Here is a 27,716-nt window from a genome sequence, read left to right as displayed (position 1 = left end):
TAGACCAACGTTTGGCAGGCAATTCAGCTTAGTAAATGACAAAACTGTGGTCTCCTATGGTGCCTGATACCAAAAAGGGAAAAGTGCTGTGGGTCTTTCTGTGAGCATGAAGCTATGCAAGAAAAAGCAGAAAATGAACTTCTGTTGAATTTGGTTTCATAGATGTTTCTTCCAGCAATAGCTCTGGAGTACCAATTGTCATGCCAACACAGGTTCACGGGGTTTATTTCTTGCAGGAATCCTCATGCTTGTCTGTTTCACCTCTCTTTCCTGCCTGTGGAACCTCCTTCTGACAGATGGTTAAATTTTTAGGTAGTCCTTTGTGGAGTCAGGACTTGGACTTGGTGATCCTGGTGGGTCCTTTCCAACTTTGTATAGTCTATGATTCTATGTATTACAACTATTTACATTTATGTTGCCCTTTTATGAGTATTGCAAAGCACTTGAATTTGAGGTTGTGATGACCGTTAAGCACTGTTTCTGAAAGCAATTAAGGAAGACAGGCTCAGGAGCCATTGCTAAGCTCTTATCAATAAGTTCATACTACTTTCCTCAACGAGTTTACTTCTCAGCTGCTGAGAGCAGTTCTGATCTTGACAGTCATTGAGATAGTGCACCAGTTATTGACACAAATATCTGCTTCTTAGTCTTATATTGTAATGTACGTGTTTCTGCGCCAGGATATGCTGGCTGCTCATGGCACACAAGTTTGTTCAAAATTCTGCCTGACTGGAGAAGAGGTTGTTGCCCTCTCTCCAGTTGTGGTCCCAGCTGTTGCTGCTTCTTGAATTCAAGAATTATCACAGGGAAAACTATGCAGGTCTGTAGCTTTAGTAACTTGTCTCCTTTGGGCATAGCAATTTTTTTGAAAGCCTTGTTTTGGCCATTTTCCATCTGGGAAAGGTTAGAAAACAGTCTGGACACAGCTTGCCAGATTCTTTTATGTCCAACAGACTGTGCCAGGTGGACCACTTCTCTCAGAAGTGCATGTTTTGCCAGTCAACTTCTTTTCTCTGCTTAATGACTTTTACAGCATGTTCTGGGCAGCTCCAGTTAATCTTACCCATTCATTGTCCAGTGATCTTGTTCAGTTTACTGGAAAGTGAAGTGTAAAGGTGCAGTAGCGCTCTTCTCTACTTCAAACTCTCAGCCTGCTTATGCTGGAAAGGTGAACACATTTGTAGTGCTACAGATTTCACTGCAGATTTGAGAGGTTCCATAGCTGGACAAGTACATATCCCCTTAGAGTCCAGTTCTCCAATGAAGAAATCTTAATAGCATTCATTTTTCAATGCAAAATATTGAAAATATAAGCACTGTACTGTATATGCATCTAATTACATGCTGAATTTATGCAGAAAATAATGTGGAAATCCATGCAAATATTCCTAGAGAATAAGTGGGCAACTACTACATTTACTTATGCAAATGTGATTTAGAATATACAGGTAGATAGCTGTTTCTAATCTGCCACTGTGTTGGCATATGCAGACAGCCACCTGATGTGCATATATGTAATAGTAACTGAACATTAAAACCAAATAGTCATATAGCACTTTGCATGTTTTCCATTATTTTAAAAAATTTGGTCTCTTCTTCTTAGTCAGTATATTGCACTTCTTTTTGGAATGCCTATACAGAATTTGTAGAGCATTAGACCACTTGTTAAAGAAGACTCACATTTCTGCAGTTCCATTTTATTTGCACTTCATGGCATATTAACAAGTTTAACATTAAATTTTGAGAGAGAAAAGCATCTAGAGAAAGAAGTTCACGTACATGATTAACACAGAAAACATATCAGATGGAAAAGTCCTCAATATGCTGGAGTAATTCCAGACTATTTTAAAGAAAATGTACTAATGGGATTTATTAATGGCTTAGAATACTCACAAAGAGTGTTGAATAAGCTCAAATCTATAAACAATCAATCTAGAGACTAGAATAATTTACTGGACCATCTTTAAATGTACTGTCATTTGTTCGATATAATGGGCCATGGGAGCTATAGGAGTTTATTATTCATATAGCTAGTTAAGATTTGTGCAGGCTGCAATTAAAAACAGTGTTGGAGAAAATGTGTTGGTTTTTACATACCGTGTAGGCAGACTCCAAAGTGAGGCATCTCCATTGCTTCAAATTATTTTAGTGCCATGCTAACTTAAGAAAATTACGTTTTCACTACAAATGCCTGTATTGCATTTCTTTCCCTCTTTTATTTTATTTTCATGTCAAGCATATAAATTCCAGCACTGAATTAGGACTGAGAATGAGATATACTAGCATAGAATCATAGAATGGTTTGGGTCTAAAGGGACCTTTAAGATCATCTAGCTCGAACCCCCTGCTACAGGCTGGGATACCTCCCTCTAGAGCAGGCTGCTCAAAGCCCCATCCAGCTTGGCCTTGAATGCTTCCAGGGAGGGGGCATTCACAACCTCACTGGGCAACCTGTTCAGTATCTCACCACCCTCAGAGTAAAGAATTTCTTCCTGATATCTAGTCTAAATCTACCTTCTCCCAGTTTAAAACCATTTCCCCTTGTCCTGACACTACATGCCTTCATAAAATGTCCCTCCCCAGCTTTCCTGTAGGCCCTCTTCAGGTACTGGAAGGCTGCTACATGGTCCTTCCGGAGCCTTCTCTTCTCAAGGCTGAAGAGCCCCAGTTCTTCAAAGAAATTAAAACATTCTTTAATTACTCATGTCATTTTAGGGTATATTCTCCTGAGACCTTTTTTTGACCAGAATCTTCAATGGATTTATATCTTTAAATGTACTTATGCGTATGAAATTAAAATGACCAAATCTTTGAGAGATTTTAAAAAGTAATTTATCAAGCCTGCAAATTCAAGGAGCTGTTGGTAAATTTCTGGAAGGTGGACTTGTGACTGAAGTTAACTCTGTAAATGACAGGAAATGTTAAGAAATACTTGCATTTATTCTTCCTTTTGTTGAATTGTGGCACTGTGTCTGCCAGGAGAACGATTCTATCAAAGGAAGTCTGTCCCCATTCACTGTTTTTTATGAGAGCTATGTGTACTGAGTCTCCTCTGACACTGTTGATAAAAGATTTGAGGCTTTCCCTGCCTTGCACTTGCCATCAGTGTGGGAGGCAATTTCTGCCATATGAGAGGTACAAATAAAGGCTGTAAGAGTTGCTTTGAGACACTAGTACATGAAATTTTCACCCCACAGACTTACCACTCTAGTGGTAGGTTTGCAAATGAAGCAGAAAATCTGTTGTGATGGTAAGACATAACGGTGAAGCAATTGGATCAGGCTTTTTATTGTGCCCTGGTTTTTGCATCTTACAAGAAATCATTACTTACATGAAATGGCAATGATACACAATTTATTTTATAGATATTGTGGTTAGCTTGTTCAAGTTTTTATCTAAAAACATTAACAATAACATTATAGGTAGTGTACTCCTTGTAGATCCCAAAACAGTATAAGATGAAATTACCATTGTGACAGAATCTAATAGCATATTCTGTATCCCTACCTCTAGTGTTGCCAGACTGTATTAATCTAAAATGTCAGTGAAGTCTCTAGATGACTTCCTGACTTTTGACAAAAGGCCTTCATCTCAGTCTCTTAAATTCCAAGGTCAAAGGGAATGTAGCATTCAGAATAATTATTAGCATTTTACCTTGACATTTCAGCCCTGCCTTCAGTTTAGCATTCCAACCAGGCAGTGAAAATGAATGTCATCTTTCAATTTACTGGAGGGAATTACCCCAAGTAAACCTGACTTTAAGAATATTTAAAGCATATTAATGTGCTATCTTGTTTTTTTTTTTTTTTTTTTTTTTTTTTTTCCGCAAGAAACTTTTCTTAAAATCATTCAAGAACAAGCAATTTTTGAATTGCAGTTTCTCCCCTAGGCTAGGATAATACTCAGCTCTTCTCAGTTTCAGAGGAATCAGTGGCCTTAAAGATTCTTTTGCCGTTTGTTTCCACGAAAACTTCAGACTTCTAATTTTGTCTCATCATGAACTTCTGTGCTACCATGTCAAAACCTTGTTAAATTCATGTCTTGCACCCTTCTTTTGTACATATTTTTATTTAGTTCATTTTTTTTACATCTTATAAGGTATAAGGAACAGAATAAACCTTGTTAAAAAAAAAAAAAGAAAAAATCCCAGCAAAGACAAAGTGCAAAATGCTTCCAACAAAGTGCAGATGAAAAGAAGGCACAACCAGCACAGCACACACAGCCCCACAACTGTTTGACCTTGAGTGAATGGAGAGCTGGCAATATGGATCTGTCAAACAGTTTTACTTATTTCCTGCAAACTTTTGGTGACCCTTGGGATTCTGGAAGTCTGTTTTGATAGCGAGGTAAATAACAGTATAAATGTCATTCAGTGTAAATTGGCAAGAAAGCAGGTGTGTACAGACAAATGACATATACCAGTTACTCTTCAAACTGTGCTTTTTTGATACAGTACAGAGAATTAATTGAATTCTTGTGATGAGCACCATTTATTTTACAGAGTTGTTCCTGTTCAATCCATGACAAAGTTTTGGTGTAGCAGAAAAAATAGAGTTATGCCAAAAAAGGATATACAAGTCTATATATGTTTACCTCTGTTGTATTTATTAGTTGCTCTTCCTGCCATGCTATGCCTTTTGTGTAACCTTGAAGATAGAATTGTTTTACATATTTTTGTTGTAAGTCATGGCTGCTTTCCAGCTGATAGCACATTGCTATTTGCATCTGTTACAGTTGTATGCCCACTGTGTGATTTTACACAACTGCTGTAGCCCACACTGTTTTGGTGGAAGTGAAATTTATTGACTCCCAGTTACATTTGACTTTGAGACTTCACCTAACTGGCAAGCAAATTGATTGATGCTGACACTTGTTTTCTCTAACCTCTAGATCCATGCAGATGTATATTTTAAATACTTTGGTATCCAGCACAAACATATTCTTTCTCTTATTCTATCTTTATTTTTAATTTAAAAACTTCGATTAATATCACCTGAACACATAGTTAACTGCATATATGTGTAGCTGTCTGCAATAGGTTTCCCCCTAGAGTTTTGAGGCAAATTCTGACATTGCATTCCACTTAAATGCTGTGAATTTTGACATGGCTTATAGCTAAGCATCTAATTGCGTACAAATGTTAGAACATTTTTAATGGAAAGCTGATTACACAGTAAACCTCTGTAATTTATCATGAATGTCCACAGGAGTTTCAAGTCCCTTTCCAGTTTCCATTTCCTTCCCTGCTTCCTGCTGTGAGATACTTAGTACAGGAGGCTGGCTGATCTTCAGTGAGGCTTATGGCCAAAAGTTCCTACCCCATTTTCAGTTAGCTTTCATTGACCTTAGCAGCATGGTGATTAACTGTGCTGATGAGAGAAATGTAAGTTTCTTTCCTCCTGCCTGTCAATCTTAACAAAAGAAGTGAATCTGAAGAACATGGCAAAGAGAGTATTGATATTGAACCCCGAGGAAATGATCCCATGCTATCACAACTAAGGATCTGTCCATTTTGTAAAATAGAATTGATTTTTTTCACTTCATTACATAGGTGCTTCGGTGAAGCACGTGGGTTATATGCAGACATTTTTGCAGCTATTGCTGGTCTTTTACATTGTAATTTCCTCAGAGTACTGTCTGAGGCAAAAGAGAACGTAAAAAGCAATCCATCCAAAATCTGTATCTTCACTTTTTTCCTAATTAGAAGACTTTTAAATTTTGTAACAATTTATTCCCACCTATCTGAATGTCTCAGAGTTACTGGAGAATGGAAAAGAAAGATTCAGAAGAGAGCAGTAACACAGTGAAACAAGACTTCCTAGATTCCCCGTCGACCAGCTAGGAAGGGCTCTCTCTCTCTGGTTTTTCCTGGTGGTCAAGAAGTTGGACATGAGCCAGCAGTATGTGCTTGCAACCCAGAAGGCCAGCTATATCCTGGGCTGCATTAAAAAAGGGGTGGCCAGCAGGGAGAGGGAGGTGATTGTTCCCCTCTGCTCTGCTCTTGTGAGGTCCCATATGGAGTGCTGCATCCAGGCCTGGGGCCCCCAGCACAAGAAAGATGCAAAGCTCTTGGAATGAGTCCAGAGGAGGACCACTAAGATGATCAGAGGGCTGGAGCACATCTCCTATGAGGAAAGGTTGAGGGAACTGGGCTTGTTTAGCTTGGAGAAAAGAAGGCTCCAGGGAGACCCCATTGTGGCCTTCCAATACTTGAAGGGAGTGTATGACAGGAGGGGGAATGGCTGTTTACATGGGTGAATAGTGATAGGACAAGGGGGAAAGGTTTTAAACTGAGACAGGGGAGGATAAGGTTAGATATTAGAAGGAAGGTTTTCACTCAGAGGGTGGTGATGCACTGGAGCAGGTTGCCCAAGGAGGTTGTGGATGCCCCATCCCTGGAAGCATTCAAGGCCAGGCTGGATGTGACTCTGGGCAGCCTGGTCTAGTGGTTGGTGACCCTGTGCATGGCAGGGGGGTTGAAACTGGATGATCATTATGGTCTTTGTCAACCCTGGCCATTCTATGATTCTATGATTCCTCTATATTCTTTGAGGATTTGTTGACCCTATAAAATTAGCCTTTCTCATGCTAGTATTTTTTATTTATGTATTCAGCAAGTGTATTTCCAAAACTGATGGTTCTGAGGGCAGAGAACACAAATCTGTCACTTTTCAGTTATCTCTTTTATTTTTACACAAGAAGTCCATGTTGTTTCCTAGTAATGCACTACATACAGCCCACAAGTTCACCTTTTCAGGAGACCGTGCTCGGGTGCCATTTCTAATTTAATTAGTTCTTTGTACAGTCTCTCTTCTAAGCCCTTGTAACCCAAAGCTTGGGAGATAATTATTTCCATCCTTGAAGAGGTATCTTTCAAAATCCCTTTTCATTTTGTGGGTTAATTGTTTAATGTTTCAGCTGGAGATTGGTAATCTTGAGAACAGAAGCTGAATGGAGCACTTTGTATTCAGTGCCCACCCATTTAAAATATTTTTTACCTCTTGGCCTTTTTTCTTTTCTTTTTTTTTTTTTTCTTTTTGTGTGAGAAATATCTTTGGCGTTTCCAGTGAAGAGGAACTGGAGGTTATTTTTATTCCCTTGAATTGGAATAAATAGGGAAAGTGTGCCTGGCTGACAATGGATCTGCAGCCACACAATTCGATGGTCCTTATTTGTCTTTTGTTTTTACCAAGTGATATATGTCTTTAAAGTAATATTGTACTGCTAAAAGAAGAGTGCTGTTAAAAGTGAAGGAGCAAATAAATTCAAATCTATTTCTTGAGTCAAATTAATTGTCTTGAAACAAAAAAATAAAAAATGACCATAAGCTGACAAGAAGACCTAAAAATATTTAGTCTATCATGGTATTTTATATGTGTGCACAGGCAGGTATTCTAGTCTGGATTTTTAGTTGGATACTGTTATGAAAGTGATTGAAAACAAAAGGAGCTTTTTGGGAACACCACTTCAGTGAATCAAAACTATTAGTGATCTTACTGTTGTGAAAGCATAGCTTATTTAATAGGCCTCTCCAAAGTTGCTTTTTCTCTGCCTCCAAGTCAGATTGGACACTGGCATATGAGATGATTGCAAGCTGTGTATTTTCAAAGAGGTTTAAAGTAACAAGACCACCCCAGTTGCACCACTAATGCTGCTGCTGCCCTTAGAAAAAAATCTTTAAGTGTTTGTATTGCAAAGACAGTGAAGTAATTGAGGAGACTTGTTCAGGAAGCAACTTATGAACATTTCCTTACCCGAGAGCTCTTAGGTCAAGAACATGAAAGAAAATGTAGCTGAAAGGAACCTAGTAAAACCTTAATGCAACAGCACTGATTTTCTGATTTGAGTTTTTCTGTTTTTTTCCTCTTCTTCTGTTTTAATATATTCTTTCTGCCTTTTCTACCAAATTATAGTATTCCACACATTGCCTGAGAAGTTAAAAAGAAACGATTGAGCAATTAAATGGGTTTCCAGCAGCTTTGGTTAGAAAGCCATTGGGCTACAGGGAGAATATTCTGGCAACAAACAACTGATATAATTTAATGAGGTTTAACTGAGTAATCTGGGGCATCCAGCAGGTTTTTGCTATAAGGGCCTACATCAGAAGGCCTCTTTAATAAGTATTCTGTTATCGGCTTTTGGAGTTGTCCTCGCAGTGCAGTTATGAAGGGCCTTATGCTAATGCTGATCTATGGTCCTCGAGTTCCTGTTGTGCACTCATTTAATTAATTAGTGAAAAACAGAGCCAGAAGATAAGTGACTCTGAGGTCTTAGACTTTCTTTTCACATTGCATTACCGACAGAGAACTTGAGAAGGGACAAGGTGACCTTGTCTGTAATACTCCTTAATTTTGATTCAATATGATGAAAAGTCTCCTGTCCTCTTCTTTCATATGCTCCTGCAGTTATGAATAGTGAGTTTCTTCAGGTTTGGATCCTTTTTTAAAGATTATGTCTATCTTCTATTGTAGAAAAGGTTATCAACTTTACTGAACTCCTGTCTTACTACAGTCATAATTCTATTGAGACAGAAGTGTTGCACACATTGAATGACATTATTTAAGCACTCATTCTTCAAAAACTAAATGGCAACGCACCAGTACATACCTAGACATTTCTCTGGGATGAACTACCATGTGGAAGTTATCATATAATCATAGAACCTAACAATAACCTGAGTTGGAAGGGACAAAAAAGAATGTCAAGTCCAGCTCCTGGCTCCATACAGGACCACCCAAAATTCAAACTCTATGTCTGAGAGCATTGTCCAAACATTTCTTCAACTCCAACAGTCTTGATGCCATGACCTTTATCCCAGGCGGTCTGTTCCAATGCCTGACCATCCTCTGGTGAAGAACCTTTTCCTAATACCCAGGCCAAATCTCCCTTGACACAGCTCCATGCCATTCCCCCAGGTCCTGTCACTGTCACCGTCACCGTCACCAGAGAGATCAGTGCCTGACCCTCTGCTCCCTTCATCAGGAAGCTGAAGGCTGCTATGAAGCCTCTCCTCAGTCTCCTCTTCTCTGGGCTGAACAAACCAAGGGACCTCAGCTGCTCCTCATGTGTCTGGACACTTTACCATGCTTGTAGCCTCCTCTTTGGACACTTCCTAACAATTTCCTATTACTCTTACATTTTGGCACCCATGTTCTTTTAAATAAATACACTTGTATTTAGAAAAAAAAAATCTAAGTATTTTTAAAAGCTTTGTCATTGTAAATGATGTGAAAGATATCTAAAAAAGAATTTGGAGGGTTTTTTAAAACCTCAAGTTCTTAACTGATTTTGCTTTAGCTTGATATTGAGGTGGTTGGTCCCTTAGGTCCCTTCCAATCTATTCTACCCTGTGATCCTATGAACATGGTTGAGATGACAATGGATACTCTCAATCCATTGCTTCAGAAAGTATCAATAAAACCTAATTCAGCAGAAATTCATTGTCTGCTTCTTTTTTCTGCATAGCCTCATTTTCACAGGAAGACTCACTTGTCTTTACTCTTTTCTGATATTGTACACTATAGAAGATGAGTTTTGGCCTCTGCTAGGCTAAATTTGTAAGCCAAGCTTTGGTTTACACTAATTTTTTTCCTATTCCATGGAAAACAAAAACTGAAGCTCTTCTGCCCCCAGGTTCCCTCCACCCCTAAAACTACAGCAATTTTCTCTATAGAATCTTAATCTCTTTACAATAGGCATGATGTGGCCTTGAGGAGCTCTGAGGGAGAAGGGAAGAGAGGGCCTTGTTTTTTCAGCCTTCAGAGGACCTTTCTCTTCCACCACTCATTGGGTAGCCTGCTCACTCTCAGACTGAGAGGCATATTCTTTTTGTTTTACTGCTTTGTTTCAGCCTCATGACCTTCTTAGTCTTCTTTGCTTTTTAAATTGTTTTTTACTTTTACTAGTGATGGTAAAAGTTGTAGGTACTTTTCCATCACATTCATGAAGATCACAAGAAGTTACCTACTTCTTTAACATAACCTTAATGGCTGTACTTTAAAAAGACGTATGTTAATCAAGACCTAGTGAATTCGGTATTTCTGTCAAAGTAATATCTTTGACTGGAACTCACTTTAGATAACTATGATTAATAATCCATTAGCTTGTAACATTAGGTGATTAGAGGAGATACGGTACTTTAAACAGTGTGCTCAAAAAAACACCTGGTATAAAGCAAGACCGAATGAGAGTTTAAGTGGCTATGTTTCTTTACCTTTAAGCAATTGTTTTTAAAAAGCACTGTATTTTAATCACATAATTAAGCAATAAAGATGCACACAGGCCACTACATAAACTGCTGGAAAGTTGTTCGGAAGTTAGCCTGATGATGTCTTTGTGTTTATTTGATTTTGAGAGGTTTTTCAGGTATAGGTGCACAACTTGTGCACAGATACAGCACAGTTATAAACATTGTAGCCAGGCAGTTGAAAGGATGTACGCAGAATAGCTGAGGAATATGTTTTGTGTAGGCAGCTACTTGAAATATTTTGCCAGTGCTTCTTCTTTTTTTTTTCCCACAGGTGCCCTACAGAAAAACAGAAGTCTGGCATTGCTTCCTGTGAGAGCCGAAAGCCTGGAACTGGAGCCAAAGGTCTAAAATAGAAATAGACAACATAGCAGAGTTTGTTGGTGATTAACATAAACCTTCTGACAAAGTTTTTAATTTTGGTCAATTCTAAATAAAATAGCATATGACCTAAGAAGCAGTGGAGAAAAACTTGTGGGAGAAAGAGCATAAGTTGCTTTTTCCTTAGTAAGCTTTATCACAGAACTGACTCACTGCCTAAAACTGGTTAAACAAGGATGCTCAGGTGTTCAGGAGGCAGATGCCTTTACAGGTATCTGTTTAAGGAAAATCCACGCCTTTCATTAAAGAAAAAAAAAGAAAAGAAAGAAAGAAAGAAAAAAGGCTGTTCTACATTAATGGGCCAACTCATCTTATCCAGAAAACTTTGATCAAAAACTCTGGTGGTTCTTCAAAGCTGATCCTAACCACTGTGGGTGAAAAGCCAAAGAGAAAATTGTGTGAAGGTTTTGTTACCTCCTGATTTTCCTTGAGCTGGAAATGCTAGAAGAAGGGCTTTACTGTTTCTCATGTTGTTGTATCCCCTGTTTCTCATCACACTTAAGAGACTTTTGTGAAAAGAGGATTACAGTTCATGATTGTGAAACTTTTGTTGATGAGAGAACATTACATGAGCAAAAGGACAGTCTTATCTGTAGGTGGTATTACTATGCCTTCTGTGTTTTTCCACCATTAGCATAAACTTGGACTCAGTGGTGAGAAGTCCCTAACCTCTACTCTTTATCATAACTTCCCTTATCTTATCTGCACTGCATGGAGGTCAGTGATGTCCATCATTTCACAGGACTTGCCTTTGTACTCTGGTTAAAATGAGGATGTTAGGTAGATTGCAGGAGTGCTTTCTGTTGCCTTTTTCTTAAACGTTGTGTTCTCTACCCCCTGCCTCAGGTACACACTAATCTGAGAGGAGTGTTGGTTGCTAATAGATAGAGGCAAAGCTGTACCTGATGAGCCCCCATCCATAAAGTCAAAGAGCACTGCTGTCATACAAAGTCAGTCAATTTACAGGGGAGTTTAAGTGCTCTCCATTCATCCAAAACTATCTCAGAAAGTTTTATGAAACTCCACAAAGCTGTTGTAGGATTATAGTGGATGGGAAGATCCAAGAAACTGGGTGGAGTGGTGAGAAAATGTTAAGAATAGCTGGCAATTAATCTTAGCTCCTGGGACTTAGGGACTTTCCAGTGCTGGCAGGTCTCAGTATGCATGTTGTTATTCAGGCTACATTCCAGGAATGCTTAATGCTGACTGGTGAGTGTGTTGGAGAAGTCATTGTACAGGCACTGTCACCCAAAGGAAGCACACCACACCATAATCATTGGTTTAACAGTCATTTTGCAGACAATGAATGCTGACATTTGGACAGTAAATGGAGCAAACAGTAGAAAAGGGTGGGTGGGTAGGGAAACCTTTGTCTTTTTTGATAGTTAAGACCATTAAATCTGTTAGCATACATTGTCTGTACATGGGTTCTGTGATGCTGTTGCAGTTATGATAATGACAGTGTTGTGAGAGAGTGCTAGGGCATGTGGGGAAAAACTGAACTGAAAATAGTTTCAAAACTATTGAAATAACAACAGCCTTTTGTAGAGAAAAACCACTTTGTATGTCCTGTAAGATTGTACTTAAAAATACTGTAAAGCAGGAAAACCAGGAATGAGAAAAAGGTGGAAGGAAAGGGGAAGATGTGGTTTAGGGGGAATATAAATATGCGAGTTACCATGCAAATTTCAACAAAGTCTGGACTTCAGTCTTTATTTTTTGTAATACATTACTCATTAGCTGTGACAGCTGTGCTGTGCCCTCCCTGCTGCAGTAAATCAGTGTTATGGAATAAGCACAGAGAACTGGGATGAGTGATGAGACCAACCAAGAGAGTGAAGAGAAGGGAGTCTCTTCCTGACCCAATCCAAGAAAAGAGTCATAGCTATAGCAGGCATGTGTACATGTCCATGCTGCTCCATCAGGTCACTCCTGGCTATCCCCTGCTCATTGTCCCTCGTGTGTCCATCCAAGGAGTTTCCAAGACCCGTAGCCCCTGGGCCAAGCAACCTGTACACTGGATGGGCTGCTCTGGTGGTCAGCAGCAAATCTGACCCTCCCTCATACCTTGCCTCAACCACATCCCACCTGTCACCCTTCAGCCATTCCAGTATGCTGAGGCAGCTCCAGGTGAAAGGAAGAGGCAGGAGGCAGAAAAGCAAAAACACTGCAGCAAGAAGCCGCCTCTCAGTGGTTACTGTGGAGCCAGTCAGCCACTTTGGAACTTGATTTGCAGATTACCAGCTAGTTACTGCCTCAGATGTGCAGGACAGGATCACTGCCACACTTTGTCATGGGCCTTGAGGGAACACACATAGTGCTCTAAGACTCTTTGAGGAAAGGCTCAATTAATTAATTAATCATTACGATTTTTGTTTCTGTCAGACTGTAAAGTCTTGCTGATCATTATGGATTATTTTTACATTCTAGTGCTGGTTGCACCAGCTCTATATCATCAGACCTCCCACAACTATCTTTCTGGCCAGCATCCTTTTTCCTACTCTTACAAAGTAAATGTAGTTTTCTGTATGATATTTCTGCTCCTCCCACTATGGTTGCAGCCTTATTCTAGTGACTTCAGGAAGTTAAACCATGTCCTTACTTTATTCAAGGAATGTTAGTGGTAAAGCATAGGTAAAGAATATAAAGGATATGCCAGGCTCGGTTTGGGTAGCTCAAGTTTGTGACTCATGGTGGTAGAAGTCATTTCAGGAGTTATATTAAGGGTGCTTTTCACTCCATCCTCTTTTGTCCAAGACATCCTTTCCCCTTGTTCCACTGGTAATGAGGTTTCCTCCCCTGCTTTCCAATGATAACATGGTGTCCATCATCAGTGTGATGGCTTACTTGCCAAAGACAACATAAGACATCTTGTACTGAAGGGAGGGTTGCCTCTAGCTTAGAGAACTGCCAGCATTGGTCTTCTGAACAGTATCTTTTTTTTATCCACCACTGGAATTCAATCTTTTGACTGCTTTCTTCTCTCAAAGAGAACCTATTTCTGCCTTGAAAAATATCACCAAACTAGAACTAGTGGGGAAATTTTCAGACAGGTACATAGATGTGTCCACTGTGAGTGGCCTATCTGAAACTGCAGTCCTGTGCATATCACATGGTTGTATTGATGATGGCGTTGTTTCCGTATTCACCATACAAAGCTTATTCACAGCTTGCTTTGTGGGAGGTAGTCTCAAATATGAGTTATCTGGAATGCCAGTTATGTGGAGCCTTCATGGAGGTCCCAGAGGGGCCAGAGTGCTGCTGAGGTTTAATCTGCTGATAGAGGAGTGGATGCCTCTCTATTGTCACTGTGGGTGGATGTGTTTTGTCTTCTGGGTCCCAACAGAGCGTGAGGAAACCAGACCTAACAAGAAGAATGGTATGGGAGAAGCTTAGGGTAAATGAAAAAGGATGATTAACAGACTAAGAGGAGATTGGAGCAAATGGTCAATGCGCAAAGCCTCCAAACTGAGATCTAGATACTGAACTGAGTGAAGGAATGAACAAAGTGATCACGGGTAGTTCAAGTGGTAAACATCTGGCTAAATAAGCTTAAACCCCTCCTGTGCTAGCACTGCCCACCTCTAAGTATCTAACTTTCCAGTACAGGACTGAATTTGATTGAAAGACCTTTGGCCAGAAATTGTCACTGAAAGTAAAGGCATAAAACCAAAGAGGGACATGGGTGTACTTTATGGATAATGTTAAACCATTATAAAGGCTTAGTGCTTTCAAAAGAAGCAGTTACCTTGCTACCACTTCCTTTGCTTCTTCAATGAAGGAGTGCAGGGAGTTATACTAGCAGAAAAATACCCTTTGAAGGTCTTTGTCTCTTCAGAAGTTTGCACACTGCTAGGAGCAAGAGGTTGGAGAATTAGGTCAAGAAAGAGAAACTTTCACTTTACATATTGGTCTGTTGTGGAAAGAGCCAAATGTGTCATGCAGACATGAAAGGTCCATTTGATATAATCAAAACTCTCAAAACTGTGTCCTATAGAAGCACTAGTGGAACACTAACCTCAACACACTCATTACTCTGAGAGACGGAGCTTTACTGTCGAAGGGTTGCAGGCTTGGCTTCAAAGCCAAGGCCTGAAACAGGGTGTTTAACACAGGGAAGAGAAGAGCTGTACAAGAGGGCTGAATGCCAAGAGTTAAATGTTATAATAGGAGTATTTTTAATGTCAAAGTCCTTTTTTAGGTTTCATTGTGTTTACACATGACTAATTTGTAGCACTCATTTTAACTTGTGATACATAGATAGCTCCAAAGCAGTCATAAAAGCATATAAAGTAATTTATAGAGAATGTATATATACATTACATAGAAAAAAATAACAAGTGTGGTATATAAAATGTTATGCGAATTCTTACGTAAGAATTCACCCTGTGACATCTGGTGTCATCACTGAGACAAGATGTTAGAGAGTGATAAGAAAGACAGTGATGTTACTAATGCTATTGACTAGCAAGAATAAGTAGCAGGAATTCATCCCTTTTGAGCCATCAAAGTCTAAATACATGGTTAAAACCAGAAAAGAGTATTTGTGTCAGGGAAGAACGCAAGGGAATGTTGATTTTCTTTAATATTTCCTATGTTGAGTTTTTGCCTTTTATTTTCTTACAAAGAGGTTGGTTTGTTTAGCATTGAGGCTGAAATTGCCTGTAATTTCCATGGGCAGCAAATTTTGCATTTGCAGTACAATTAGTAATATTATCCCACTGACATGCCTGTGAACTCAAAAACTCGGAGAAACTAACTTATGGGATGCACTGTGATAGGTAAATAGAATTGGTGTTCAGAATTCAGTTACACACAGCATTGCCCTGAGGCTCTCATGAGAAAACCCTAGCATTCTGCGTTACATGTACAGACAGTGTAACACTATCAGAAGAGATTCCACAAGTGCATGCGGTAGGTGGGACTCACCCCAAGCTGAGGGTATCTTTTAAATTAACTGCTGTTTCTGAGCCATTATATATGACCTGCTCAAGGATGTCTTCAGCTTTAAGTGTCCTGCTGAGTAATCATAAAGGAGGAGGGAGTAGCGTTGTTTAGGGCAGGAGGTTAAGAAGTAACCTGACCAGGGAAGAAGCCGAACTAAAAAAAAGTTCAGATCTACAGCTGAAAATAGTATAACTTACCATTTTCCTCTGCCAGTGGCTGACTCATCACTTTTTTTTCTTTACAACCACAACGAATCATTCTCAAAAATGGAAGTGTAATCCTCTGTTTTCTACACTTCTGTCCTTCCCCTCATCTGGGGAAAACCTGCTTTTTTCATGCTGCATTTCTCATGACACATTTGGCTGGAGGGTTTCATCACAACTTTTCTGCTGGGGGCTATTTGTTTTATCTTGCATTTTGTGGTAGATAACAGACCTACATGCTGCACAGATTAGACTAGGCAAATTTTGCCACAGATTTCTTTAGGCACAGATAAAATGCCTTAGCCTACCCCTCATGTCTGCACTTGAAGCAAAATTGTAAAATATCATGATGGTAATGGGAATGTTGAATGATTTCTGTGTTTCCTTTATTCCTCAGCTGGCCACTTGTGTACACTAATGAGACACGCCAATATTAAAGGTGGAATTTGGAGCAGAGCAGAGGCCAACCTAATAAATCTGCTGTTAGCTTGGGCTCTGCAGTGATGTTGCTGTACCCTGGGGGAGGAAGAGGAGCAGCTGAGCGCTGGGTCTGAGGGACAGAAAAGGAAACCATCCAGGGGAAGGCATAGAGACAGGATCTCTGTTGCTGAGGGCTGAAGGCAAAAAAAAAAAAAATACTTTGTAGAGGGAAGTGTTCTGAGGGAGCACTGAGGGCAAGAGGATGTGCAAACTTCTCTGTCAGCAAGTGGCTGGGCTGCAGTGAGAGAGTTTGGAAGTGAAAGGATCTTTAAACTTAAAAGTAGTAACAGAGACTGTATTAATAAATAAATTAGGAGGAGAAAGGAAGGGTTTGCTACTTAAAGTTTTTCCTCAGAATTTCCTTTAGAAGGTTGCCTGCATTTCAAAGTCTTTTCCAGAAAGAGAAAGCAATCCATTCTTCTTCATCATCTAGTATAGCAGAGATTTTCTCCTGATCAAGCTCTAGCCCTTCTTCAAGCAAGGGGCAGGACCAGCTGACCCTAGGAGGTCTCTGCAAACATGACTGGTGATTCCATGATCTTGAGCACTTAAGGTCTCCACTCTGTTCACACCAATGAGAAAGTTACCTGTTCTAGCAGGAGAGTTGGACTCGATGATCTTTCAAGGTCCCTGCCAACCCCTGCAATTCTCTGATTCCCCTCTGTTATCAGTGAATCTGGAATCTTAACCTGAAAGGGAACTGATTTCTGAAAATCATGGCCAATAGATGAAAAGCAATTTATATGTGAAGGTCTCTGTAACATACAAGTTTGAATTTGGTGGATGTAGTCTACTGTAGCTTGTTTGCCAAGTTAGAGATGTTTGACCCCTGTGAAACTGATGGATGATGTACCTACCTGCTTCCCCCTAAGCAGAAGTTCTTACCCATACAGCACTGCCCTGGTTTCAGATGAGATAATTTTCTTCCTGTTGTGATGCTGTGTTTTGGCCTTAGAAGAAAAATAATGTTGATAGCACACCAGTTGTTCTAGTGTTGCTAAGCAGTGCTGTACAGGGCCACGGATGTTTCAGTTTTTCAGCTTCTTGTACTGTCCTGCCAGCGGTGGGTACTGGGGGTCACAAGAAGCTATGAGGGGACAGTACAAGGATAGCTTACTTAAACTGGCCAAAGGGATATTCCATGCCATATGACATCATGCAAAATCTTTAAAAAACTGTGGGGAATTGGCCAGGGGGATAGCTGCTACTTGCAGACTGGCTGGGGATCGGTCAGTGGTTGGTGAGCAATTGCGTTGTGCATCATGTGTGTTGCAAATATATAGGTATATAATTATTATAATTACTATTATTTTTCTGTTCCTCTTCTGACTTCTTAAGTAATTTTTATCTCAGTACATGAATTTTCCAGTTCTTTTTTCCTTCCCGATTCTCTTCCCCACCCCACTGGATGGGGGGTGTGAACGAATGGCTGCATGCTGCTGAGCTGCTGCTGAGTTAAACCACAATGAACACTTATTTATAGACTGTTTGATAACTCACCAGCGGAGCCAAAGATTTGAGTTGTCACTGTGACATGTTGGCCTCTCCACTTGTTCATATTCCTTCCTACTATGTGAAAGAGCAAAGAATGCTTTAAGGAGCTAGATAATCACCGTTACATACTTCACTAGCCTCCAGGGCAGGCAGGTGAGCAGGTTGGAGCTAGCTGTGTCTGTTCCACCAGTAAAGAGAGAGGCTTGTTCTTAAGAGCTGCAAGTCTGGTGTTGTCATGAGCATGAAATCCACACAAGTGTGAAAGAAAAAGACTGCTGGAAGAGATCAGTCATTCTCCAGAAGGGCCACTGGCTTGGACTGAAAACCCTATCAAAATCAGAACATATAAATCTGTAGAAGTAAAAAGTTATAGAGCAGCTCTGAAACTATGATGAATTGGAGACTATGTGGATGCCAAAATCTTCTCTGAAAAGTCACTTGCAAGCACTAAATTTTAATATCCCTTTCTCACTCAGTGGTTGGGTTTTTTTTTTTTTTTTTTTTGTGCCTTCAGTAAGAAGGCTGTGATTTGTAGCTATTCAGAGCAGTATGTTTTCCTGAAGTTATTTAATACCAATTGTTTCTCTTCAGTCACATTCAGAAGAGACTTTGTAGAGGGAAGACTAGCAAATCTCTGGAAAGCAGATCTGAACAGCTGCACCTCATCACTATGAAAGATTAGGAAGGGATGGAGCCTCTGGCTTTTGGCTAAAGTTGGCCAAAGTAAATACAAAGTGGAATCTTTAGGGGTTGTGATGAAACTAAAAGTAGCAAAGAAGTAAAGCAGTCAAATATATTCAAATCACCAGTTGAACTAGATATTTGCATTTCCTAAACCTGATTGGGTTAAGTCAGATCATCATCTGTTTTGGACAAATAGGATCTTACATAAGTGGGATTATTTATATTAGAAATTATTCTTTAATGTGAGTGGAGCTATTACAATCAAGTCCTATGTTTGTTATATCCCTGTTTTAGTTGTTGTTGTTTTTTTGTTGTTGTTTGTTTGTTTTCTTGTTTTTTTTGTTTGTTTGTTTCTCATTTAGACTTGGAGTTTCCTGGAAAAGAATGTCCTTTAAAATATATAAAGTACAATTGATAGTGATTCCTCATGATCATATGTCACTTATACTAAAGAATTTAAATGTCAAAAGGAAACATTATGATCTTTATAGGACTGTTCCTCTTTATATGGTTTGCACTGAATTTAGATAAAGAGCATACATTCTCATGAAATACTTTAATTGAGCCCAAATTAGCATTTCATTTGGCCAGCTCTACTCTAAAGTGGCTTAGCAAACTCAAGTCACTGGAATAAGCAGAACTGTGGGTCTGATGTTTCCTACTGATTTTTTTTTTTTTATCAAAAATAAAAGTTAGCTGCATGTTACATCGGTTGGTGTTTATACATTCTATTCCATTTGGAAGGAAATATTGAAATACCTCTTCAGCTGAGATGGCAATGGGTTTGCCTAGAGTTTGGGGAGAATTTCTACACTCCAAGCTGCTTTCAGCACCAAAGCTTAAGTACTGGGAGTAGCTCTCCTTCATCATCTTGGCTGGGTAGACATACCTGGAACTCCAGGGTGTCAAATCCCAGGTAGCACTGTGCCCAGCTGCTAGACCAGCTAGAGGCAGCACAGACCACCTTTCATCAATTAGCCTTTAAGAAGGTGGCAAAGGCAGCCCTGATACAACGGCTCAAGTGGCTGAGCAACACAAGAGGTGGAGCTCCTTTAGCTTTCCCCAGTGGATGTGGACTAGAACAGCCTGAGGACCTTTGCTTTCTGCAGCAGCAGCAGCAGAAGCAGCAGCAGCACACTGTGAGAATTAGCAGTGCTTTGGCAAAAGCTTATATCTCTACTGGGGCTAGCAAGACAACCAGTCCCATCCCCATGTCCCCCTGTCCCCATCCCACATCCCCAAGTCCTCATCCCCACAAACCCATGTCCCCCGTCTCATTTTGGGAAAATTGTTGATTTTCTCAGACTACTAGAAGCATATAAAGTCGGAGCAGTTGTTTAATCAAAAACTTGACTGCTGACAATAAGGAAGACAGTATTTTTTCTTTTTTCCTCAATAATGCTGTAATAAATACCTGGGCTTAGAATACACTTTTGTATTGTTACATACGTGTTGCTATAGACACTTTATGGTACAGTTCTTTGTTGCTCAACATTTCTACAAGTATTTATTTACCATCATTTTTACATTGCTGCTGCATTCCTCCTAGAGGGGGAATGAACCCATTTGCTGAGGACTATGTATTTCATGTCCCATTGAGCTGTAGCACCTATAGTTATTTCTGGCCTCCTTGTACTTACATGTCCTCTCTGTCAGATGTGTGCTTGAGTTATGATCGCCTTGCTGCATTCCAGCTATTATGAAGCTGCTCTTGACTGATTCTCCAAGAACTGCCATTAAATCTCTCCTGAACTCACATTTCATTTTTCAAACCACATGGGAAGACAAAGTGTGTTCTTTTTACTATTTATACTTGATCACACTGCTTAGGAACAATGCATGTCAGCTCTAGGCTTAAAGTGCTAAATAACATTACTTAATAAACACTTAGCTATTTTGTCCAAAACAACTCCTTCATCAAAATGTTGAAAAATTTATTGTACCACTGGGACAGTTCTGCCGTAGTCAGTTCTACTCTTCTCTCTTCTTTCATTTGTGCTTTAGGAAAGAAAAACAATATAATCATTTTTATCACTCAAATATTTGTTCTGGAGCCCGGAGAAGAAAAATAGTTACACATAATGTAAATGATATCTTTAAAAAAAAAACAACAATCTTGCAGACATTGTTGTATTAACCCTTCAGCAGCATCTATCAGTCCTTTGGCTGTTGACAAACAATGCCAATTAACATCAGCGAGATAGTTAACTACAGCTCCAGGCAGTATTTTCATCCAGTCTATTGCCAGTTGAAGGCTTTCTTCTTTACTTCTTTACACCCTGGTGGTGCCAAATTTAGCATGTAGAGACTGAGAAGTTCGAAATTCAGTGAGAAGAGAACGAAACTACTAGTTTTCTTATTATTAAAACATTTGATGAATAACTATAATAGTGAAGTGGCTTCAGTTTTCTGATAGATTTTTTTTTTCCCAATTAACTTGCATATTTCAGGATGCTTTTTAAAAATTCCTTGTCTTCCATGTGGCAAATTATTCTTTCTTAATACCTTGTACTTAGAGCAAGGACACTCTGGGTATGGACGTAACTGGTGGTACAAAACCTGGGTAATTAATTATGCTGTTTGCCAAAGAACAGGCAACAAAGGAAAGAAGAGCATTACTTCTGGAGATGCAGCAGGCACTTTATTAAGTGATTGTACCAGCTGGAAACAAATTTTTGGCTTTATTTTTAAACTACAAATTAGAAGTTTAATGCTTTTACTTCAATGAGAAACAAATATTTAGGAAGATTACAGCTGATGCATTCTTATGATTTTGACAGGATTATGTTAGCTTCATACAATTACCCATGCTGATGTTTGCATTGGTTTTGATGAGACTCTTAGTACCTGCAAGTCTGAAGCTGACTCTTACCTCTCTTCTGTCCGATACCACAACTAATTTTGGAGTGAGGAAGAGAACATGCATCAGGTGGGTTATGTTTCTAGTAAGTGATTTCCTTGAGCACATTAAAAGGAACCTCGCCAAGAAAATATCACTGTAGCATTTTGAGTCCAGCTGGCATTGTATTGGAGGCTGTCGAAGGAAGGAGAGAACAGCAAAGGCTGAGCCATGTTCATCTGTGGTATCACTCAGCCGAATTTACCTGTAGGTAAATTTGACTTTCAGTATGCTCTAGAAATTGTTTTAGTCTGGGATTTTGTGGAATAAAAAGGCAGTTTGTGTGCACAGTTTCAGTTGTGATTTGCACATTCACTTTTTTCCATCTGAATGTAGTCCTGAAAGCACTATCAAACACATTTCAGTTCTCTGGTTCAACTGCTTGGGTGTATAGGCACTCAGAATGTGAACATGCTGATGAGCAACAAAGTCTGGAGAAATCTCTAAGCCTTCATTTCCCAGCTTTCCAAGACAGAAATTGATAAGAGGTGGTTTAAAGCACTAGTAAGAAGACTGCAATATGGGGCTGTGCTTTGGCAGTAGGCCTGATTTCATGGTCTCTACATCAAGAATGGCTTATCCACATATTGCAGAATGCTGACACAGTATGAGCTCACACTAGCACTTCAAATCTGTTCCAAAATGTTGAGGGGTTGCTATTTCAACTGCTTGCCTTACTGTCAAATCAAGTCATTATCTGTCCTGCTGCAAGCACAAACTCCATGTGCTCTGGCCAATCAAGTGAAAATGTGATCTTGGTCCCATTCCTGAGCTAAATTACATTTGTGTTGCTGAATCAAATTTGTCATGCTGTGTAGTACCATTGCGAGTGTTCCTCTCCCTTCTCCCAGATAAACAAGAAAGCGCAAGGCTGGAGTTATTTTTCCTTAGTACTTTTCCAAAGATTGCTGAACTGTTTTGGCTGGAACACTCACATAAATTCAGTTACATGAAACATAGAAAAGTTCACCAGTGTTACATGTACAGCTTGAAATGCGCTTGGTGATTCTACCATCTCCATGTCTCCCATAACAACTCAGTCCCATGATGTAGCTTTTACGGCTACCCATGATTAGCAGGTAGGTGACAAGGCACTTGTCTTGCTTTAAAATTTGGTGTTAAGTAAACTCTGTCATATACGTAACCTTAATTTCTACAAATTAAGTGTGACTATTTGATGAAAGTAACTGATCTGTTTCTCTAGGCTTTTAGACACTTTTTTGATCTTCACTGAAGAAATCAAATTAAAATCTCATCTAATTCTGTGTGACATTGCCTTTGTGGGAACTCAATATGAAAAATGGTAATGTCTGCAGTAAAAGCATCTGTTTTATACCTGATGTGCATATACCTAAGATGCATACAATATCTGGAGCACAGTGCTATAGCCTCCTGGCGGTCTCTGAGAAACAAGCTGTCCCTCTGCCTACTCAGTAGGGTAATGCTGAAAATGTTGCCAGGATGCAGTCGCCTACCTCAAACCATTGCTAGAGGCACTTCAGCAGCAAGACCTATTTGTGCAGTAAAAACTGTGAGGAAAATGTCGGTGAACTTTAAAGACAAGAAGCACTGACTCCCCTAGGAAAAGCAGAAATAGGATCAGAGAAGAAAATCAGAATCTGAGGGTGTCAGGAGGAAAAACAGGTGTTGTCTCAGCAATGTTGCCTCCCACTTTGCATCTTAGTGTGAAGGATATGTTTTCTTTGGCATTCAGGACTTCAGGAATTTTTATTTTTTTTTTTTTTAATTGAAGGTTGAGTATTAATGCATGAGCTAAAAAGCCATCTGTGTGTGCCTTTTTTTTTTTTTCCTTTCTCTTTTTCAACATTACTGTCCCAGTGTTACTGATTCTCTGCAGTCTGTGGTTATATGAAAAGGCTGGACAAGAAAGTAAAAAGCTGGTAATCCCCTCTGGGGAAAGGAAGAGGCAGTCAGTCACCTCAAGGTCATACAAAGTACAATGGGTCTATGCAGTGGTGCACGTTGAACTGATTTGTTTCATTAATCAGAACTCATACTGTGTTTGCAAAGAATAATTGACATTAGCAGAGCTGTGTTACTTGCAAATGCAATATTAACCTCTCTGTTTAATTACATTGAGATTTAAACTCAGAAAATAAGCCTTTGCTTATCCAGTAACAACAGTGACTCTTTTGTTAACAGAGCAAACTTTTTGCAATGTTATATAGGACAAGTTTTGTATTTTTAGCAGTGAAGTAACTACCAAGTTATTGTAACTGTGGTCTGGTATTGGGTAATATCATACACTGAGATGGATCTCCATTTTGAGGAGCTCTCTGTGCACAGTAAGCAGGGGGAACTAGAAAGAAAATGTCAAATATTATCACAATATTTTTCCAATAAAATGTGTATTTGTGAGGAGAATAGGGAAGATGGATTGGAAGAAAGGGTATTCAGGATAGGGAATATGTGGTTTCCCATAGGAAAGGCATTAAACCTGGTTGAAAATGGAAAATAATTGGAGTGAGGAAAAAAAAAACAGTTGTATACGTGTGTATTTAAACGAAGTTATGGATGATTAGGTTTTTCTCTGTTGAGATAAATGCAGAAGTCTTTGGTCATGGTCTGACATTTGCTTGTTGTGTCTGCTACTTATCCTGCAGGTTTCTTACTACCGTTGCAGTCCCCAGGCATCTGTATTCACAAGTTTGCAAGTTCTTGGATGAGCTTCATGATTTGTTTGGTCAATGCTTAGTATAATGCACTCTGACCAATGAAGCATACATAAATATCGCTACAATCCGCATGTCTATAATGTCCTGTCTACTCTTTCCATCTTCCTGATGCTAAGTATTATTACTTGTCCTCTGGGAAAATCCCACTGAAATCAGTGGATCTACTGTCATGGTTTTATGATTTTTGGTTATCAGTATTCCACATCACAACATCATGCAGTGTACTGGGAGTTAAAGAGCAAATGCTTTAGTTCCAGGTACCTGTCTGGAAGAGAAGAACTACATTCCCCAAGAGCCTTTTTGAGTACTGTTATCATTCCTGCTCAAGGGAACAGATATAAGGGCGCAGGTCATCTGACTCGCCTCTCTTCTCATCTCGCCGTGTTCCCTGTCGGATTGGCTCGCTACTGCTGCTCCCAACTGCACGCAAGGCTTCAGTATTAGTGTAAGGCCTTTGGCTCTCAGACAATCTTTCTCTCAATTATTTTTGATTTATATTGTATTATAGTGTGTTATCTTACATTCCAATACTATATTTAGTAAATTAGTTTGTTTCTCCTCAGATCATTGCCGCTGTTTTTAATTATTTTGGGGTCCCCTGTATCCCTTCCTGGAGGTGCGGATTTTGTGAAATCCCTCCGCCCCACTGGTCACGAAACCGGGCCAGACCAGCCCTTAAACCGTTGACATCTACAAAGGTGTTGCTCAGTCTAAGTAAGATGGCAAAAGCATCTTCTATAGAATTTCATTCTTAATTGAAGGCATCTTGTACAGAAGAAGCATGCAGCTTATGACCTTTGTGTTTACTCTGGACTGCTAGGATAATTAATACCTCCAGTTCCAATGGCTTACTTTCCATAATCTGATTAAACAGATTTCTTCAGTGAAAGTGAACACCTGCCTCTAACCTCCGTCACCCTTCCAGGAACTTCTTCCTTCACTGCTTAAGAGACATTCAGCCAGCCATGCTGGGGTGAAGTGAGCCTGGGAAAGGTTCAGGCTGAAAGGAGGTAATTCACGTTCTCCATCTAGGTCTCAAGAGCAACTTCAAAGATGGTGGCTAAAAGAAAGACCGTGGATTGCTTATGGCTGTCTTTTCCCTTCTTGCTTCTGGGTAAGGAGCTGCCTGCCCCACCATTTATGAGTGCATGTGCTTGACTGGACTTTCTGACCAAGGCTGATGACTTGGTGGGCATCAGAAACAACATAGCATGCAGTTGCAAGGGTTTCATCATAGGACAAGGGGAGGGCTGTGCCATTGCCTTCTTCATATTCTCAGTGGGATTAAGGTGTATGCCTAATATTAAGCAGCTTGCTACTACCATCCTACAGAAACAGTTATTTTGACATGATTCTTGGCCTCAGGAATAAGGCTGATGAGAGATTGTTCTACTAGGTCAGTTGGTCTCAAATGATGAGACAGCAGTGTCCCTTCTGCAAAGCACTGTAAAAACAGCCACAGCCACAGTCTGACACACCTGTCTATCTTATTAGTCAAGGAGTTCCACAACAAAGGAAGCATTCCACCTCCCACCCAGCTGTTTTTTCTTTTCATTTCTTCTGTCTCTGTTACTTCTTTTCAGCTGCCCATCTCGCTGTAATCCTCCGATTTTGAATTTTCCTGAATAAAAGCACTCTTTGCAAAGGGTTTGTTTGACTGCTTGCTGACCCAGATGATTTTCAGTATGCTTTGTAGCTAAAAATTCTTTACTACTCAATACTTGTTTCTTCTTTTCTCTAGAGATTATATTAGCTAGGAAAAGCAACACACTTTCTTCCTATTCGTAGAAGTTGTTTTGTCCTGATGGAAGACATTTTGACTGAAAGTGCTAATAATATCCATTCTTCCGGTACTGCAGATGTTTTTACTGAAAACTTAACCAACATCTCCTCCTCTGTTTGCTGTGCTAGGTCAGGGTACCACCAGTAATGTCAATGGAGCTTTGGCATTTTTCCACTGTTAGCTGACTGTTCATTTCAGAATTCAGCCTCAGTACCTCTGTATTATTGACCTCTGAAGCTATTGATTTCTGTAGCTGGAATACTCTCAAGTCACTGAAGGAAAAAATATGATTGCTCTTATAGCAAAAAATATTCGATCCATTTGCAAGCTGCAATATTTTTCATTTATTTCTTTATTTACTGCAGGAAAATGTCATAAAGAGTGCATGTTCATTAATAGCATCTTGTTCATTATTTTATATCCAGGTACTTACTAAAAAGTAAGAATCAAGATCTTTTTTTCAAAGATGGAAAACTTAGGCACAGATTTATGGCAGATCTCAGTAAGGTTTTACAGAACCTCCTGAACTTCATCCTCCTTCTCATCAGATTGATGCATTCCTTATGTCTGGGGGGACGATCAGGGGCATCTGGAAAAGCTTGTGCAAAAAAGCCGTGCATTCACCCTCCCTCCCACATAACCTTAAATGGAAGAGGACAACCTTCTAGGCTGTACTGATTAAGAAGAAGTGTGCCTTTTTATTTGAAACACAGGAGTTCTTTCTTGACAAATTTCAGTTGTTCTTGTGTTCTAGTCTTTTATTTTCCTACTTATTTGTAATTATATCTAGCCATTGACTGATGTTTCTCGTGTTTGGAATAGGCACCTGTACATCATGCACAGTATAGAATCATTTTCATCATTCTTTGCATATTACGGACTGTTGATGAATTTGCAGCAGTGATTTGCTAGCACAGTAGCAAATTTCATCTCATTTCACTGGCCTTCTCATTTGCACTGTGCCCGCTTCACGCTGTACTGCTAAAAAAAGGCCTTAAATGAAGTAAAAGTTGTTTGCTAGCTCTATTGCCTCCTGTCACAGTATAAGGAGATCTAGTGTTGATATATTATTTATCTGTTTTTAGACCAAGAGGGTTTGTGAGATTCTGTACGCTTGGGACACCATATAAAGTGGGAAAGGTTGCATTTTGTGAGTGTGGATTTCTTTGGGGTTATTTAGGTCTTTTTTGTTTGTTTGTTTTGAGGGGTTTGAGTGGTTTTTTTTGTTGTTTGTTTTTCTAAGTTTCTTAATTATGAGGTTTTGTGGAGGAGCTTCAATGGCTGTGGTTTCAGAAGTCTGGGAAAAATAGGAAGTTGCTGATTTTGCAGATGTGTGTTCATGTACCTGTAGGACGAAGGGCAGTATTATTTCTTAAAGTATTCCCATCAGCTGAAACATGAAGTTTGCTTTTATGAAAACTGCAAATGTGAAACCTGAATGTTCATTTTAGTCCTTAAAAAAAATACTTACTGCTGCCAAACAAAACTGTAAATTTTATTTTGTCTAAACCAAATGAAAGATTCAATCTTCCCGACTTGAGACATTATGCTTTTTAATTCTCCTCTAAGGCTTGAGGCTCTTGCAACTACTTTAATTCCTCCCTCTGGAGCTTGTTATTCACCAGTTAAGTTAAGTAGATTGATACAAAGCGTTATTTCCAGATCCTGGTCTTTACTAGTTTTCTTTTTTAATTAACTATTTTTCTTTTTTCCTTCCTTTTTTTTTTTTTTTTTTTTTTTTTTTTAATACATTCTAACCATCTTCCCCTTTATTAGCAAAAAGCAGTGGAGGTAGTCTTTCATTTGCCACATATGTCTGGAACACTGATTTTTTTCATATACTTTATCACCAGGTGCTTCTTGCAGGTTCAGCTGGAGTGACTGTGTCTACTGTAGTTGTGCC

General features: G+C 39.4%; 1 long non-coding RNA gene across 2 annotated transcripts in view; it reads left to right on the top strand.

Annotated features, from left to right (window-relative positions):
- The window catches only part of LOC107051651, a 92,667-nt gene that overhangs the window by 29,822 nt on the left and 35,129 nt on the right, over window positions 1-27,716 (top strand). For both annotated transcript variants that reach the window (XR_005856196.2, XR_006936191.1), the window contains exon 2: window positions 10,521-10,591. This is a non-coding gene — a long non-coding RNA (uncharacterized LOC107051651). The remainder of the gene's footprint in view (window positions 1-10,520; window positions 10,592-27,716) is intronic.

The sequence above is a fragment of the Gallus gallus genome, chromosome 2 (assembly GCF_016699485.2).
Source record: "Gallus gallus isolate bGalGal1 chromosome 2, bGalGal1.mat.broiler.GRCg7b, whole genome shotgun sequence".
In the NCBI taxonomy this organism is placed as follows: domain Eukaryota; kingdom Metazoa; phylum Chordata; class Aves; order Galliformes; family Phasianidae; genus Gallus; species Gallus gallus.
The sequence above is the reverse complement of the archived record's forward strand: the minus strand, read 5'-3'. Positions and strand labels throughout refer to the sequence as shown.